Consider the following 16,906-nt stretch of genomic DNA (forward strand, 5'->3'; position numbering starts at 1 on the left):
GGGGCTATACCATATACTTTCTCATCTACTTCATCTAGCTTGCCTCTAGCATGCTAGGGAATATTCTGTCCCAATATAAGTTGAATTGCTTTCATTTGCAGCAAGTATTACAAAACCAGTTTTTAATGGAAGTCTTCTTGCAGCATTTACTGTCACAGACATGAATAAGAACATATTTGTCTAAGACAGCATAAAAGACTACAACACTACAGTAGATACTTATTACAGCCTCAGATACAATCCAGTTAATAGAAAAGGCAGCTTATTGTAAAACCATTTGTTTTTTAGAATATTTACTAACCAAGAATTGGCTAAAATGAGGTGAAAAGTCCTGTGAACTAAGGATAACTTTCAGTTCAAACTTTCTAACGGCAGAAGACATTCAAGCATCAAGCAGACCTCTGTTGAGAAGACTGCTGAGATTGATGAATTTGGAGAAAAGATTAAATAGCACAATGGCACAGCTGCAATGCAATAATGGCATTCCTAACATCTACTCCCTTCCTGTAATGCTTGCCTATGCATATGCCAACCTTATTTCTCACGTGCAACACCGAGTTGCATTGCAACTTGCAACATAACTCCACAAGATCCCAAAGTTAGGTTTACGCTGCGCATCAGGGTCATCCTCTAGCTAAAATCCAAAGTCCACAGTGTAAATTCCTCATCTTGAGCCCAAAGGCAGTAACTTGGATAAAATAGCCCTAAAATGGAATCTCTGCTCAAGTTTTCAATCTTAGCCCTGATCTCTCCATAAGTTCTTAACCCCTTCTACCATATGCCCCAGACAACTAAGCAACAAAAATCTACAAATTCTGTCCTTGATTTAGTCCTTTTTTGCAGTTCCTTTTGCTGTTGTTTTTATGCAAAGTCCAAGGTTCTGCTTTGTTTACAGTCATACCGTAGAGTTTTGGCCACAAGGTAGAGTGGAGAAGGTACCCTAACTGTATTCTAAATATTCACCAAGACGTAAGTTAATTCCCGAGACAGTATTTCTGCAACCTTCTTGCCTGTCAGCAATTCTCTTGCACTTTTTGTCTCCCTGATTTGTCAAGTGAGAAGGGCAAGTAGGTAATCCACAGCACAAACTCTAGACTCATAAGCAAAGATACTGTTTTACTACCTGCAAAATGTTACTAGCAGGTTAAAAAAAAAAAAAAAAAACAACAAAAAAAAAGAAAAAGAAAAAAAAAAATCTTACAAGCACTCTATTCCATTTTTGCCAGTACTTAAGCTAAGTATGCAGGCTTTCCACCACTTTTGCTTCTTGTAATGGGCATTCAGACCAAAAAATTCCCTAGCTCATGGGCAAATTTCATCTAGCTGATCTTCCTTGCATCCTCACGTTCTAAAGCGGAGAAAATAAAACAGATTAACCTCAAAAGCATCTATACATCTATTTAGTTGGCCAAGAAAAACAGGATTCTTACATGCAGTCAGATAGCATCTCTCATGCATGTGATCGCATCAGACATTTGAATGAATGCTCAAGAAAACGGTAGCTAGGAATCTACTGATTTTATTGAAAACTAGAAATAGAGTAGGGGGAAAGGAGAGAGACGGTAGACCCCTTGCAATGCAGTTAACATAGCCAGCAAGGTGAGGTAAGTCTGGTACTGCAAAAAGATTTGAAGAACCATATGTTTTTAACATTAACAATTTCACTTCTGTTTTAACCTCAGAATAAGCTTCCTATTTCTGCACTGTTCTCTTATAAATGCATCAGCCTCAAACTCTCCACACCTACATTCTCAGCTCCTCAGACCAGCCGAACTACCAAATAGAGGTATTTCTTAGATGGTCTTAAACCTGAAAGATAGAAAACAGGCATACTAGAAAGAATTCTGACCACAGGCACACACCCTAGTAGTTTTATGTTAATTGTAACCTGGCTTCATCTTCCATTCTCCTGATAATCCTTCCTGCACATCAAGTGTTGGTAAGCATGCAAGTGCTTAATGTGTAATTTTTATCAGAATCTGTTTCTGCACTGTTGGTAAAACTTATCTACTGCACCACAAACAGTTGCCATCCAAAATTTCTAAAGATCTCCCAGCCAACCCAAGCAAAAAAGAAAGCAAGTTTTCAATGAGCATGAGAGGTGCTATTTTTATGAGTGAATTGGATTCATTATCAAGCTGTTCAAGGCATTTGAATTTGTCTGACTGCATCTGTTTTATTTTAGTACTTGATCTATCTTCCTCATGTTTTAAAAACATTACAGAATTGCAGTTAAAGGGAATTCTCATTTATTTTCTGTCTGTAATTATTTATGCCAAATAAAAATAGCAGAGACAAAGTACAGCAGATGGAATCTTTTTCCCACATTCGTGCATAAACATTCAAGCTGAGAGAAGGGATAAACAGCTGGAGAAATGCAACATCCTCCTAATAAAATGCAATGCTTTAGACAATGCTCTTGAAGCTTTCCTTAAGCTTCCTTCACAGCTATCAGTAGGAGCAAGAGTTAAAGCATTTCTCTTCCGAGTTCTGCTCTGGGCATATTTCTCCACATGTGATGCTCAAGTGAATGAGAGCCATCCATTTTCCCTAGCGTGTAACAGAAGGAAAATGAGCAAAGAACACTGCAGACCAAGCAAAGCTAACACAACTCTATCTACATTTAAACCCATCTTTACTTAAAGAAAATTAAATCCTTTCATAAGGCTTTTTGAGAAACTGAACCTCAAGGTCTCTTAAAAATATACAGGTACCTGGCACTATGGACAAGGGCACGGCTGGCTAGATCACACCGCTACGTGAAGATCTTTAGTAGGACACACACAGAGTAACAAAAAAGGTGGTTACTCAAGGTGCGCAGTGTTCCTCCTTAGCGAAACAGTATTTCAGACCGTGATAGGCCATCAAAGGAGCAACCTTAGAAAACACACTATCAAGCACCGAGATCATTTTGACTGCTGACAAATGTCTTACTATTCTATTTCTAAAAGCTATTGCTATCCACCCGCAAAGTGACTGCTACAACATCACTTACATACAAAACTGAGTTTAGTTCTTTGTAATTTACACTCCTTCGCTCCAAAGAACCACTTCATAAAATATCACCTCTTTATATATGCATAAATGAAACACCTATACACAGACACACACACCTTTATCAGCAATAGTTCTATTAGAAGGTTTTTCTCTTAAAAGACACGCGTTCACCTGACAACACTTAAAACTACACAAAAACTCTTTACCTAACTAAATAACTCTTAACTAGCTCTACAATATACTGTAATACCACTGTGTAACTTACACAAGGTTTCAACTATGAAGGCAGAAGCACAAATACAGGTATCCACCACTCATTTATACACTGGTGAATTCTTATTGTGCATTTTTTTCCATTATGCGACTACCACTTTTGAGGATTCCACTTACTAAGTATTCATCCTGAGCTCAGCTGGGCTGCTGTCTAGCTTTGGTAGATGAAGAAATAATCTGGACACAAATATTCTGCAGTTCCACACAAGGATACAAACCAGCGTCTAGAACGGCCTTCACAGAAGGAAGCGGATACAACAGTTTTGAAAAGGAAGAAAAAGATATTCACAAGGATTAAAGCACAACAGAAGAGGAGCCTCAACTGTTCAGATGAGGTATTTTATCAAGGTGGATCAAAAAAAGACTTGGGAAACACAGATCCAAAAGAGACGGGAAGACAACAGCTGCTCTTCACAGTAGTTAGTCATATAATTAATTTAAAGCTCCAAAGAACATGCTGAGCATATCATCATTTTAGGATTAGTTGAGTACAGGTTCCCAACTTGTAACATTACAATTGCAGAGTTTGCTTAGCTTAATTTCCTCATACACTATACATTGTCCCCTCCTACCTTCCCCATCCAGAGCAGACTACCAATCTGAACTTCCATAGAACCCTTTCAAAATATTTCTGCAAAAGCCGTGAGTAATCAAGATCCACTCCATGAAGGAGATCAGAAATTGCATAGCAAGGAAATTACTTCAAACACCAGTAAGACGGGGGCTTTGTGTACCACCTATAGTTAAAAACCAACTGATGCTATTGACAAGGATAGAATTAGATCCAACAAAAACTGAGCTAACAGAGACTTACAGGCCTTGAAAACACTGTAAGATTTAATAGCCACAAAACATCACCTCTGATCGAAGAACTGGAGATTGTATTAGAGCTACAAAATCATGAGACATGATGATTTACCACGAGAGACAAAGAATTCCACCAATGTAATTTGTCAGGCGACTGAAGTCACTTTGGTGAGGTATCCAACTATCTTCGTAGAGAAAGTGCATCACATACTAAATGGCTCTTTACTATCAAAGAAACCCAACAGCTGAAAATTCAGGCTACACCAATTCAAGTTAGAAATAAGACTTCCTTAGGGAGAAATAATCAGCCATTGGATATACTAAAGGTAAACTGCAAGAATAGCTGCAAATACTTCACATCCTGACATCTGCACATTACACTCCATTTAATACAGAAGATACACTTGGTCAAGCATCTCTGAAAGACAGACTGATCAACTGTATGTTATTGGTCTCAGATAACTAACTGAAAATAACTAATGCACGAAGTCAGATTAGGTAGTCTAAAGATTGCTTATGTTCTTGAAGTCTGCTGTTTCAGTTTTGTCTGAATACAAAAAAATAAACTAACTTTTAAGTACAGATTTTCTTCAACTACCTACAGCTTGGTACAATATTGGAGGGCAATACTTGCCTTGCTAAATCACCAGTAAGTTCTTTCACATCTATAAGCTGTTCGAGTACTGGTCCTTCTGACAGTGAAATCAGATGAGACAGGCAGATGCAGATTTGTTTTTAATTTAAAAATGAGCAGAGTCACCAACAACTAAAGAGTACTTTTGCAAGCAAGGCCTCAGCATTTGAATTTCCATTGCAAAAATTTGCTTAGCACTGAACACCATTCCTCAACGGTGCATTTAAGAACTTGTTTGAATTGGGACTGCATCCCTCAGAGATTCAAGCAAAAACTGTTACGTCCTTGATTTTTTTTTTTTTTAAGTTTCTCTGTCCTCATTTTGCCAAATGCTCCAATATTTGAACCCTATCACACAAGTATATTCTTAAGATTAGTCAAACTGGGCAAGAATTAACTTCATAAGATTATTTAAGACAGTTGTACTGCAGATCCATTTCTTCCTTTTCATTCTTCTTCACTTCTCATCTTCCACGTAACGCTACAAAGCTTTGGTCTGTATACTCTCAGTTTTCTACCCAGGACAAGGGAAGTTCTTATCAAACACTCAGGACACTATGAGGCAGGGGAAAGATGAGGAAGAAAAGAAAAGGAAGAGGGAATCTCAAGACAACAGGCAAGACTAAGAAAGAACCCAGGTTTCTTGCCATCTGCCAAGTCCTAACACAGTTAAGATTCCCTCTTAGCAGGAGCAAACTGAATTGCCCACCTGCTCCACATAATAACTAACAATAGATTAAAAACTTCCCATCTGTTTTGATGGACATACCACTGCGAGCCACGAAAACTGACCAACACAAAATCAGTCTGTTCTGCTCCATCAGCACTTGAGATAAACACCCAGTCAGAAAAAGCGTCCTGAAACCTGAACAGGCTATGTGTACTTGTCCTGTACTACATGTACGGGCCCTATGTACTAAAAGGCCATATTTATATCAGGGTATTTTACCAATAACATCCTCTCAATCTACAGTTACTTTCACTACTATTTCAAAGTATTCCAATAGCCAGACTACACTGCAATGGGAAATTCTTGCAGTGCTTCTATGTATGGGCAATTTAGGATGGGCAGGATCGATGCATTCACTAAGAAATTTCTTTCTGCTGAAGGCGTATTTGTTACTATGTCTTTTTTATGGATTTGGGCACATGAGGGAGACGAGAAGAAGAGCTAGCTAGAACTGCTTATTGAAAGCACTGGGGGAAAGGCAGAGCAATGTGATTTTTCCTGTATAATGTTTTGATTTTGAAATGAAAACGCCATTTCGAAATTCTAAGAAGTGACCCTAAATTTAAAGAATAGTAAAAACCAAGTAGCCTTAAGATAAAAATTTTCATATTGGGTCGATGTAGGTTTTTATTTTATTTTATTTCAACTTTCAGCATTTCCTCAAGTTAAATACATTTAAAAGTGCCCCCAAATCAAGACATTATTCACATGTCCCAAGAATGCCCTTTGATACCAGAACTTCCCTCACAGAACTGTGCAAGTCTGACATTAAGGTCTACAATTCCATTTGCCCTAACATATGAGAAAGAAAATACATAGCTGGATAATGCACACACATGTATCAATGTATCCTTTCCTAACAACACCCACATTCCCTTTTTCGTACCAGTGTCATGTTCTGTATTTTGGATCATAATATTTTGTTCCATGGTCATATTGCACCTAACACGTTAGTCAAGGTCCCTGATCACAGCTGCCAGACACTATGGCAATACAAACAGTAAGCAAAATATTTCTTTTCGACTAACTGGCAGAGGCACCTAAAAGCACTTATGCCCATAGCAGTCATGCCAGTATAGCAGAGAAACACTAGGGATGAAAATTACATACCTGCATTTAATTTCAATTACTATGCCCAGCACAAAAATGGTTTTTGGATGGAGAAAAAAACCCCTCTGTTGCTTGCTGAAAAGAGTTCATTTAATTTATGCAAGAGCAACAAGCAATATGCATGTAAATAGAAAGGACATGACATCATGGAGTGACTACACCACAGGAAAAACTGTTCTTGTTTTAAGTTGTTCTTCATACAGTGATATAGGCTTGTGAATACAGTCACATTCTCACACTGAAGGCTTACGTAATCAAAGTATGCAAAGCAAGGAAAATATCCGGTATTATTTTAATTTGCATCTTAGCTTATCATCTGAGAGCAAGGTATTAAGTTTAAACACTGTATGGCTTATTCTCTAAAACATTCTGAGATACATTAAGTACAATTAATTGCCTCTAACAATAATCAGAATACACTAATCTTAACATAAATTGACATAACTGCCTGCCTGCATCCCTCCTTCCTCCTTAAAAGATATGTCCTTTTTTTCTTTCCTTTTTCAAATTAAGCTCAAAGAAGCTCAAGAAGTAAAAATAACTTCTGTCATATAGCTGCCTACAGAAAATAATTTGAATGAATATATCTACTATAAAAATTAAATAAAAAGACATTATTTTTCACCACTGTCAATCCACAGTTTAAACTGGGCACAGAAAACACTACTTGCTGTATGTATATTTCCATTTATAAAGGCCTTTTCTTACATTTACAAGGGCCAAGTGCAAGCACCGCAGGAGATTCCTATGTGAATTTTATCTGCAATTTGATCCTTGCATGGCATGCTGTCTAAGCATTACACTGTACTATGATTTAATACTGGACATATACTTTGGCAGTTACAAATGATGGACTATTTAAAGGCATACGACTGTGATCCAGAGAGGTACAAAAGCAGTCAAAATAGCACTTTATTCTGGTTTTGGGAGGGGTGAGTTTGAGTTAGGAGAGGGCCTGTAAAAAACCTAATTTGAAAAAGAAGTGGCTCATCACTAAATGATTAAAAAAATGGCCATCGACATTTAAAAAATAGATTGTATACATTTCATACACAGTCATGCTATTTTAAGCCTGAGACCATGAAAGTGTATAGCTGTCTCTCCACTTTCGCTGCAAGCTTTCAGAGCACTATAGAAAAAACAACCCCAAACCTGTTTCGTTAATGTTTCATTATCACGCTAATGCTTCTAAAGCATGCTATTTAATGACACCAGTTGAGAAAACAGTATGAAGGCTCAGGAGAAGTCAGTGAAAACAGCCTCCTATCGTGTGTTTCATTTCAGGCTGGGGGTTGGGTTTGCCCCTCCTTTTCTTTTCAAATAAACATAAGCAGTTATGCAATCCTCCGTAAAATCTGAAAGAATTTCTCCTCCCACCCCCCCGCCAAACCTGCTCATGTAGACCCTACAAAACACGAACAGGGAAATGGCTCGTCAGCAGCATCTACTGCGAGGTTCAAAGCTGCCAGCGTTTAGGACACACGCTTTTCACCTGGGCGTTCGGCACCTTGTAGCATCTTCCCCGTGGAAGAATTTCGCCCAGGAACGCGAGATTTTACCCAGGACTGAAGAAACGCTTGCAACCGCTGCTGATTTGGGGAGGGGGGGGGTGGAAGGGTGCGGGTATGCGTCTTCGTTTTCAAACTAGCCAGCCGGGTGGCAGATTAATTCACATGATTTCGCCTCGTCCTGTTTTCCACCCTAGACTACCGTACTTGTCTCTATACCTCCGCGTGTCACACCGCAGCATCTAAAAAGCCTCCCACACCTGATGCCGGTTTCCATGGAGGAGCGGTTCTCAGAGACAAAGCCCCTTCGGCTAACACTTGGGCATTTAAACAAAAAAAAGGCAAATCGGCTTTACCCATCGACCCCCTTTAAAAGGGGGACCACTTGCTCTGCGCAACAACACGACGCAGCAGCTGAGGCTTCGCCGCCGGCTCCAGATAATGGCCAACAGCGCAGCATTTGATGCGTGCGCAAGGTGGATCTTCCCCCCAGCTCCTCCGGGCGACGCCCGCAGGCAGAGCCGGGCTTGCCAGCCGCCGGCGTCGCCCACCCAGTGCCGCCGGCAGACAGCCCCCCCCGCCCCGGCCCTGCCGCGATGGCGGTGGGAGATGCGGCTGCCGGAGCCCATCCCGACGGGCTGGCGAAGGAGAGCAGCGCTGCACCCAGCGCCGCTCCCCCGCCCCTGGCTCTGTCGGGAGGGACGCAGCAGCGGGAGGGGGGACAGCGAGGGGTTAATCCTGCGGAGGAACGCTCCGCTGCGGCGCCCGCTGCCGCCTCGCCCGCAGCCCCCCGCGGACGTTACATAACGGGGCAGGGCAGGGCGCCGCGCGCCCCTCCGCTGGGGGCGGGCCGCCGGTGGCACCGCGGTAGCGGGGGCCTCCAGCCTGGGGCAGCTCCGCCGACGCGCCCGCCCCCTCCCCTCGCGTCGCGTCTTCGTTAACCGAACACGAATTAGGTAGCCAGCGCCCTAATTTGTTAGGTTTGGGGGGTGGGGGGGGAAAGACACGCACACCACCACCCAGCCCCAAAACAGAGGGGCTTGTCTCGCCCGCCCCGCAAGAGGTGCCAACTCACCGCCGGCTCTCGAGGGGCGGCAGAGTCCCGCCAGCCCAACCTGACACTCGCCCGGCTCCGGCGCTATCGGCAGCCCGTGTCAAGCCGGCGCGGCGGCTCCAGCAGGCACCGCCCTCGCTGCCCGGGCATTGGCGAGCGCCCGGCGCCGCCTGCCCGCCCCTCCGCTGCTCGCCCCCATAGGCCGGGCGGGCTGTCCGGCGGCGGCCGCTCCCGCCCCCCGCGGAGCCTGAGGTAATGAATTAGCGCAGGGGCAGCCGCTGCTTTTGCTGCCTTAAATGGCTGGTTAAGGCTGGCGGCGCCTCCGTCCGCTCCTCCCTGCTCGCTGCCCGGTGCGTGGCAGCAGGTGGGCAGGGGCAGGTGGAGGGGCGGCCGGGAGGCGGTGGCTGCCTCACCGCTCCCCTCACCGGGGGCGACGCGGGGTGGGCCGGGCCGGTGAGTCCCAGCAGCTTCCGCCATCTCGAACATCGTATTCCCCCTTCCCGAGGGAGAAGCGGGGACCGAGGGGCACCTCTGCGTCCTGAGCCCGGCGGGTTTGGATCCGGATTGCTGCTCGGCTATGTTTTAAGCTGTGGCTGGTGACGTAAAGTAAATAAAAATCACGTAAAAGACAGGGCTGTGCAATGCAGTAGGCGTTCCGTAAAACCTCACGTTCCCTCAGCTTGCTGCCTGCCTAGGAGCAGGCCTAGGGTTGGCACAGCAGAGAGGTGCAGACACAAACCCAGTCTGCAGCGATCCCATCCAAAGCCTTAGAGCACTGAGACAGTTCAGGAGTCAGCAGAAATGTAATGATTTAACTGTCGTGTAGCCTCATTCATGAATTTATAACCAGACTCCGATGACCTGGCAGAGACTGGTGGACCGTAACTTGATAGCTGCTGTGCTGAAATCAAGTTGAAACAATCTACCTGCGGAGGTTAGGGAAAAAAGCAAAATGATCCAGTTAATGTGCAGTGGAGTCTCAGTTTTTCAAATGCAGGGATAGACACATAGCTAACTTTTAAAAGTAGTCATATACCTCTACTTGCCTTAAGATGCACAATAAAAGTGTATAAAATATTATAAAACTAGTTTATAAACTCTTACTTCAGTATTATTGAAATGACCCAGAATGTCATTTAAGGCCCCCTTGTATTAGCATTGAGTTTGGCTGCACTACTGATTAAGGTTTTGTGATAGATTATGTCAAATGCATTTGTGATATTTCGTGGAAGCACAAACCAAAATCATGTTGTATTTTTTTCCCAGGTTTTCTCTTTCACCATGTGGATACAGAAAACCTACCCTCTATGAAGCCTGGGCCGGCTTAAGGCCCAAGAAGAGTCCTTACCATAGAGCTGAGAAACAGATTAAGACAGGTACATCTTTAAATCAGAACCTAGTTTTGAAGGCAAAGAGGAATGCAATATACATTAACATGAAATAAGGTATGGTAGATAGCCCAGTGGAGACTATTCTCCTAACGTTTAATATGGGGCTCATCCTATATATTATTTTCAATTATTTCCCCCATCCCACACAGCTCAGAATATAATTTTCTGTTACGCTAACAGAATTTTGTGTCATAAACCATGCCATCAATCTTAGAAAGTGTACAGAGTAAGAATTGCCCAATTTTGATTTTGTGACAGAATTCAGACAAATTTCACAATTTATTTGTGCTTCATTAAAAAAAAAAATAGAAAGAAGCAAACTTCATAGAATCATAGACTGGTTTGGTTAGGAAGGGACCTTTAAAGGTCATGGAGTAGTGAGACTAAACATGTATTCCCAATAGGCACATACATACAAACACATTTCTGCAACACATACATAACATACACACATGTACAACTACACAGATCTGTACAGATGGAAACACTTAGCACTCACACAAACACTAACAGCACTAATGGCCTCATCTTGTTCCCCTTTGGCTCATCAGGATGAAGGTGCATTAGTACAAAATATATACATATACATTATGTGGATTCCTCTGGTAGGTGAGCTTAGATACTCAAGCTACCCCTGGATCCCTGATCCCCCCCACTGCTGTACCCTGGACATATGAGCCCCCAAGACCTGCAATCCCACTCCAGCTGTTGGTACAGACCTCATTCACAGATACACACACTATGGATCTGCTGGTACCTGGATCCCCGATCTCCCCTGATGCTGTACCCTAGAGGCATGAGCCTCCAAGGCCTGCAACCCAACTCCAATTGCTGGTACAGACCTCGTCACTCGCAAACACATGCACTATGGACCTCTCAGGAGCTAGGCTTAGACACACAGTCCATCCAGTAACTGGCTGTGGATACCAGGTTTCCCCAGTTGCTGACACCTGGGCACGCTAGTCTCCAGACCCACCAGTCCCACTCCACCAGTACAGATTTCCTTGCACACAGTAGCACATAAACATGCACACTGTGGATCCCTCCAGTAACTGGGCACACACTAGCCAATAGCTTAGACATAGAGTCCATGCAGCCTGGATCCCTGTTCTCCCCAGTTACTTCTTGCACAGGAACACACACACATGTGGTGTCTCAGTTGACCTTCAGATCTTACGGCTTCTCCATCAGTTGGCATAAATCTCCTGATCCCTTTGGAAGCCAGCTTCTCCAATTGCCTCAATCCTAGAGACACACCTTGTTCCAAGGCCTCTTAACCTCCTTTCCACCTAGTATGGCTTGATATTTGTACTCTCGCTTGCACCGCAGACACGTATGACCTCTGATCCACAGTGCAGTTGTTAGCGATTGTTTTTACACTGCTGATATGCAGGCCCTATAATCCATGGTCTGACTCCAGTTGCTGACACGTCGACCTCCACATGGAACAGAGAGTCCCCTATGCAGGAAAACAGAAATGGAATTTAAGAAGGTGGCAGGACAGCTGGTGATGACCAGCTGGTGATGACCAGGGCGCGGACAGACAAGCATACTGACTAGCAACCTGTTTACACGTGTGACCCCTTTTGTCCTCTTAGCCCTCTATTTACCCATACTTGTTCCTCTCCAAGCCACCATGATCCCTCCCTTTCTCTGCCTTTGGTTTGTCCCCTAAACGTGCCATAAGAAGTCTTGTGCAATCCCAAGATTCCCTGAATGTCAGGTGAGGTTCGAACTTGATATTAGGAAACATTTCTTTACCGAGAGGGTGGTCAAACCCTGGAATAGGCTTCCTAGAGTGGTGGTCAGTGCCCCAGGCCTGTCAGTGTTTAAGAGACTTTTGGTCAGCCCTGTAGTGGTCAGGCAGTTGGACTAGATGATTGTTGTAGGTCCCTTCCAACTATTCTATTCTATTCTATTCCTATTCTATTCTATTCTATTCTATTCTATTCTATTCTATTCTATTCTATTCTATTCTATTCTATTCTATTCTTCTAGTCTATTCCATTCCATTCCATTCCATTCCATTCCATTCCATTCCATTCCATTCCATTCCATTCCATTCCATTCCATTCCATTCCATTCCCCTGCATTTCCAGAGCCTTTCCAGACTCATCTGGTGGGTTCCAGACCTGGATGATGGGTGTCAGTTCTCTTTTGTGACAGTCCTGATGGGCAATGGGCAGGGGATCTGTTTGAGTTCCCCATAAGTATGGAGGTTCCCCTGCTTGTCATTGTTGCTCTGTGCTACATTTAGTGTATGGAGATGGGATTTATTTGATGTTTATCAAATAACCCAAGAACACTTAATTTCTGGTGGCACTTTGAAGACTCCCTTCCAAACTAATTTTTATGAAAATGTAGTACAAAATCACAAAAGCCCATTTTAGGGTTATCTATATTTGGTTTATGTGGCAAATTTTTGGGGAGGCTACAGCGGTAGCTTTTGTGAGAAGCTGCCAGAAGCTGCCCCCCATGTTGGACAGAGCCAGTTCCAGTTGGCTCCAAGACAGACCCACCACCGCCCAAGATTAGTCTGGTAGTAGCGTGCTGTGATAGCATTTTTAAGGAGGGATAAAAAATGGTGCACAACAGCAGCAGCTGGAGGAGAGGAGGGAGAATAAATGAGAGACACTACTATTCAGACACCAAGGTCAGTGAAGAAAGAGGGGGAGCAGGTACTCCAGGTGCCAGAGCAGAGATTCCCCTGTGGCCTGTGTGGACGACCATGGTGATGCAAATTGACCCCTGCAGCCCATGGAGATCCATGGTGGAGGAGATATCCACCCCGCAGCCTGTGGGCGACCCCACACTGGAGCAGGTGGATGCACCCTGAAGGAGGCTGAGACCCCGTGAAGTACCTGTGCTGGAGCAGGCTCCTGGCAGGACCTGCAGCCCTGTGGAGAGGAGCCCGTGCTGGAGCAGGTTTTCTGTCGGGACCCCACTGGGGGACCCATGCTGTCTGTTCCTGAAGGACTGCACCCTGTGGAATGGAACCACAGTGGAGCAGTTTGTGAAGAACTGCAGCCCGTGGGAAGGATCCACACTGGAGAAGTTTGTGAAGGACTGTCTCCCATGGGAGGGACTCCATGCTGGAGCAGGGGAAGAGTGTGAGGAGGAAGGAGTGGCAGAGACAAAGCGTTACGAACTGACTGCAACCCCCATTCCCCGTTCCCCCGCACCGCTTCGAGGACTGAGGTTGAGAAGTTGTGAGTGAAGTTGAGCCTGGGAAGAAGGAAGGGGTGGAGGGAAGGTGTTTTTAGGTTCGTTCTTATTTCTCACTACCCAACTCTGTTTAATTGGTAATAAATTCATTTCCCCTAGTCGAGCCTGTTTTGCCCATGACGGTAATTGCTGAGTGATCTCCCTGTCCTTATCTTGACACATGAACCTTTCGTTCTACCTCTTGTCGAGGAAGCGGAGTGATAGAGCGGCTTGGTGGGCATCTTGCAGCTAGCTAAGGTCAACCCACCGTATTACTACACTACCTTAATAAAGTAATGTAACTTTGGATTCATTTTAATCCTGTGTGCAAATCAAAACCTTCTGTATTTTAAAGTGGGGGATGGGGCAGTTCTTCTTTGTTTGCATGTATTTTCATTTTTAACTCAAGAATGCTGTCTTCAAGTGTTATGTGTCCCTTGGACATTTATTCAAAAAAATAATGTGAATGCCAACACGCATCTATGTTGTGTATTTCTGCAGCACTTGGTACACTTGCTTTACATGATACTACTACACTGTTACAATGAATTCCCTAGAGCTCCCAGAAGCCTCCTTTCATCCCCACACAAAGAATTATTTTTCTCAGTACAGAAAATAATCTATTCAATTTTACGCTGATAAGACACTAGTGCTCTGCCACAGAACAGGGCCTCACAACAAATCCTGAGAGTAGTCCAACCCTTGATTAGCTTGATCTCCTCTGGAAGTCCATTCCCTCACAAGAAAAGAAGACCCTGGACCGTGACCTTGAGGTCTCACTGTCTTATCCCAAGATTAGCTTCATTTCCCCAAGAGGTTAGTACAGCTGTGTTTGTAGGCTGTAGCTGTGGCTGAAAGATACCATCTTTTCTTCTAAGCACTGTGTAAGTTCGCATACGACCTGACCTGATTTGTCAGTGTGACCCAGCAGTTTAAATTCTCTTTTGGTCTTCTAAATAAACATTTGAAAATATGATTGATCAAGTGTCATTGTCTCTGACATACTCTTGTCAGACACCTCCAAGCCACTGCAGTAGGAGTATGTTTCCTTAGAATCCAGGAATGGAGCAGAGTGCAGGCACTAGCTGTACCCTACGTCCTGCAGGGTCTTTCAGAATGCAAAATTCCTACAGGCCAGTTTAAGGATGAACTTTCTTGCCTCTGGGCTGATGGCAACAAAGATTACGAAAACTGGCCCTACAGTTTCCATTTTCAGAGCTTCACAATAAGAAAACCACAGCCAGACTTCACATTGAATTCCAAAATATTACTGATTTTAATTAACACTACAAGAAGTACACAGACTTGTTCAAAATGAAACTGTATGTATTCCCCTACTTCATGCTCTCCATCAGCTAGCATGCTGGTTTCTTCTTTCGCTTCAAGGCAAAGTCATCTGGGAAGGACTTAGATCTGCTTCCTGTAGTTGACACAGCTGATTTTCAAGTTGCTCTACTTACTGCCCATCCCTGTTATTTCTATGATGTTTATCCTCATATGAATTTTATTCACAAGTTTTGCAATTTTAAATATTTTTTTGCTTTTTCCTTCTTTCTTCCCTAGTTCTCTACAAGGCCGAGAATTCTTTACTGCTTAGGCAGCTCCTTTGCTAACATATTAAGCCAGATCCACCAGGGTTGGAAAACTCTGTGGCCAACATTATTTCCCGGACCAAGAGAAATGAGATGCAACACTGACAAAATGATAGATTACATAAGCTCTGGGTGTTCAGTGAACCAGCAGTTACACCGTATCTTGAGCCAGAACTATTAAACAGTAAATAAAAAGATTTTTCAAGTCAGCAGGCCTGCGTAGGAAAATGTATCACCAAGAGCGCCTTATTATGATTAAAGGTCACTTTAGTTTGCTTGGAATTTTCAAACAGTAATCAGAATATTTGTGTGAATCAAAGAGTATTAATTTGGTTGAAACTTCCATCAAAATAATCACTTTAAAATGCCAAGTCATCACTCCACTTAGAAAAACAGGGGTTTTTTTATGTTGTTGTTGCTTTTTTTTAACCACTTCTTAGAATAGTTACAGAAACTAAAAATCAATCAAGCCTACGCCAGCCTTTCATCTGGTGAAAATCATGTACAATTTTCCAAGTTATACAAATAGTCAGAAATATATTGCCACAACATTACACATAGTCAATTTATATACAGCTATGTGTGTAGTCTCGGTCTTTTACAGGAGGGCTAGCTACCTGCCAGGCCCCCACCAGCAGTACAACTGCATTTTTTGTATATAAAATTGCAGGGAATATTTAATTGTATAAACAATGTGGCAGAATTTCAAGCATAAAAGGCCATTCTCATTTCACAGGAAGTTTGATTTAGGACATTCTGTATTTTGCAATGCGCTGTCCTGTAACTTTGTGTACAAACTAATCCAATTATGTTTATGGAATCAGTGCTGCTCATCAATTTTACTGACTTATAAATTAATAATAAAATCATGCCAATATAGAAGCCATAGTTCAGATGTGCACTTGTATTCATGAAATAACTTCATCACGCTAACAGTACAGGGCACAGTCCTGTAAATGTCTGACCATGATAGAATTCCTTATTTATTTTTATTTGCCAAAGCTGCCAACAAAAATCATTCATGAAAAGGTGAGCTTCAGTCAAAGCACGTAGAGCTCCAGAAGCTGTAAAGTTAAAACCAGCCTCTCTCACTCACTCTTCTCCGTTGCACGCAGACCCTTTGGCGAGTACCTTATCACATGCTCTTTCTTTCAGATGGAATGCTATCCTAACCCATATTCTCTTGCCCAATCTCCTAACAAAAAGTGAAAAGGAACAAAGCAGGACAATGCAGAGCAGCTCCAGAAAAGGATAAGCCTCTGCAGCAGATCCAATAATTTGGATCAATTTTAAGAAACCTGGATTCCAGTAGTGTATTTTGTACAGGCGTTGCATGGAGCAGTTAGCAACACGCTCAGTCTCGCTCTGCATCTGTTTTGCAGACATAAATTGGAGTTAATCCATTTTACAGTAAGGATATCTGAGAGACATAAAGATATTGTAGCACAAAGACATTACTTTAAAGGAAAAAAAAAGCCTTTATTATGGAAGCACTCAGTGATGCGAAGGTTGTGACAAGAGGCAGTTCTTTAAAAAAAGCTTTTTAAGGCAGTCCTTCATTCAGTGAGTATTTTAGCTCTATGTGAATGACTTTGTAGTTGAAGAT

The 16,906-nt window shown here is 43.0% G+C and overlaps 1 protein-coding gene across 1 annotated transcript in view; it reads right to left on the reverse strand.

Moving 5' to 3' along the window:
* TPPP (tubulin polymerization promoting protein) overlaps nt 1–9,287 on the reverse strand; it is a 57,827-nt gene extending 48,540 nt beyond the window's left edge. Inside the window, exon 1 of the mRNA XM_074575690.1 lies at nt 9,135–9,287. The gene's annotated coding sequence lies outside the window, so the exon portion shown is untranslated. The remainder of the gene's footprint in view (nt 1–9,134) is intronic.
* Between the last annotated feature and the right edge of the window lie 7,619 nt (nt 9,288–16,906).

The sequence above is a fragment of the Larus michahellis genome, chromosome 2 (genome assembly GCF_964199755.1).
Source record: "Larus michahellis chromosome 2, bLarMic1.1, whole genome shotgun sequence".
Lineage (NCBI taxonomy): Eukaryota > Metazoa > Chordata > Aves > Charadriiformes > Laridae > Larus > Larus michahellis.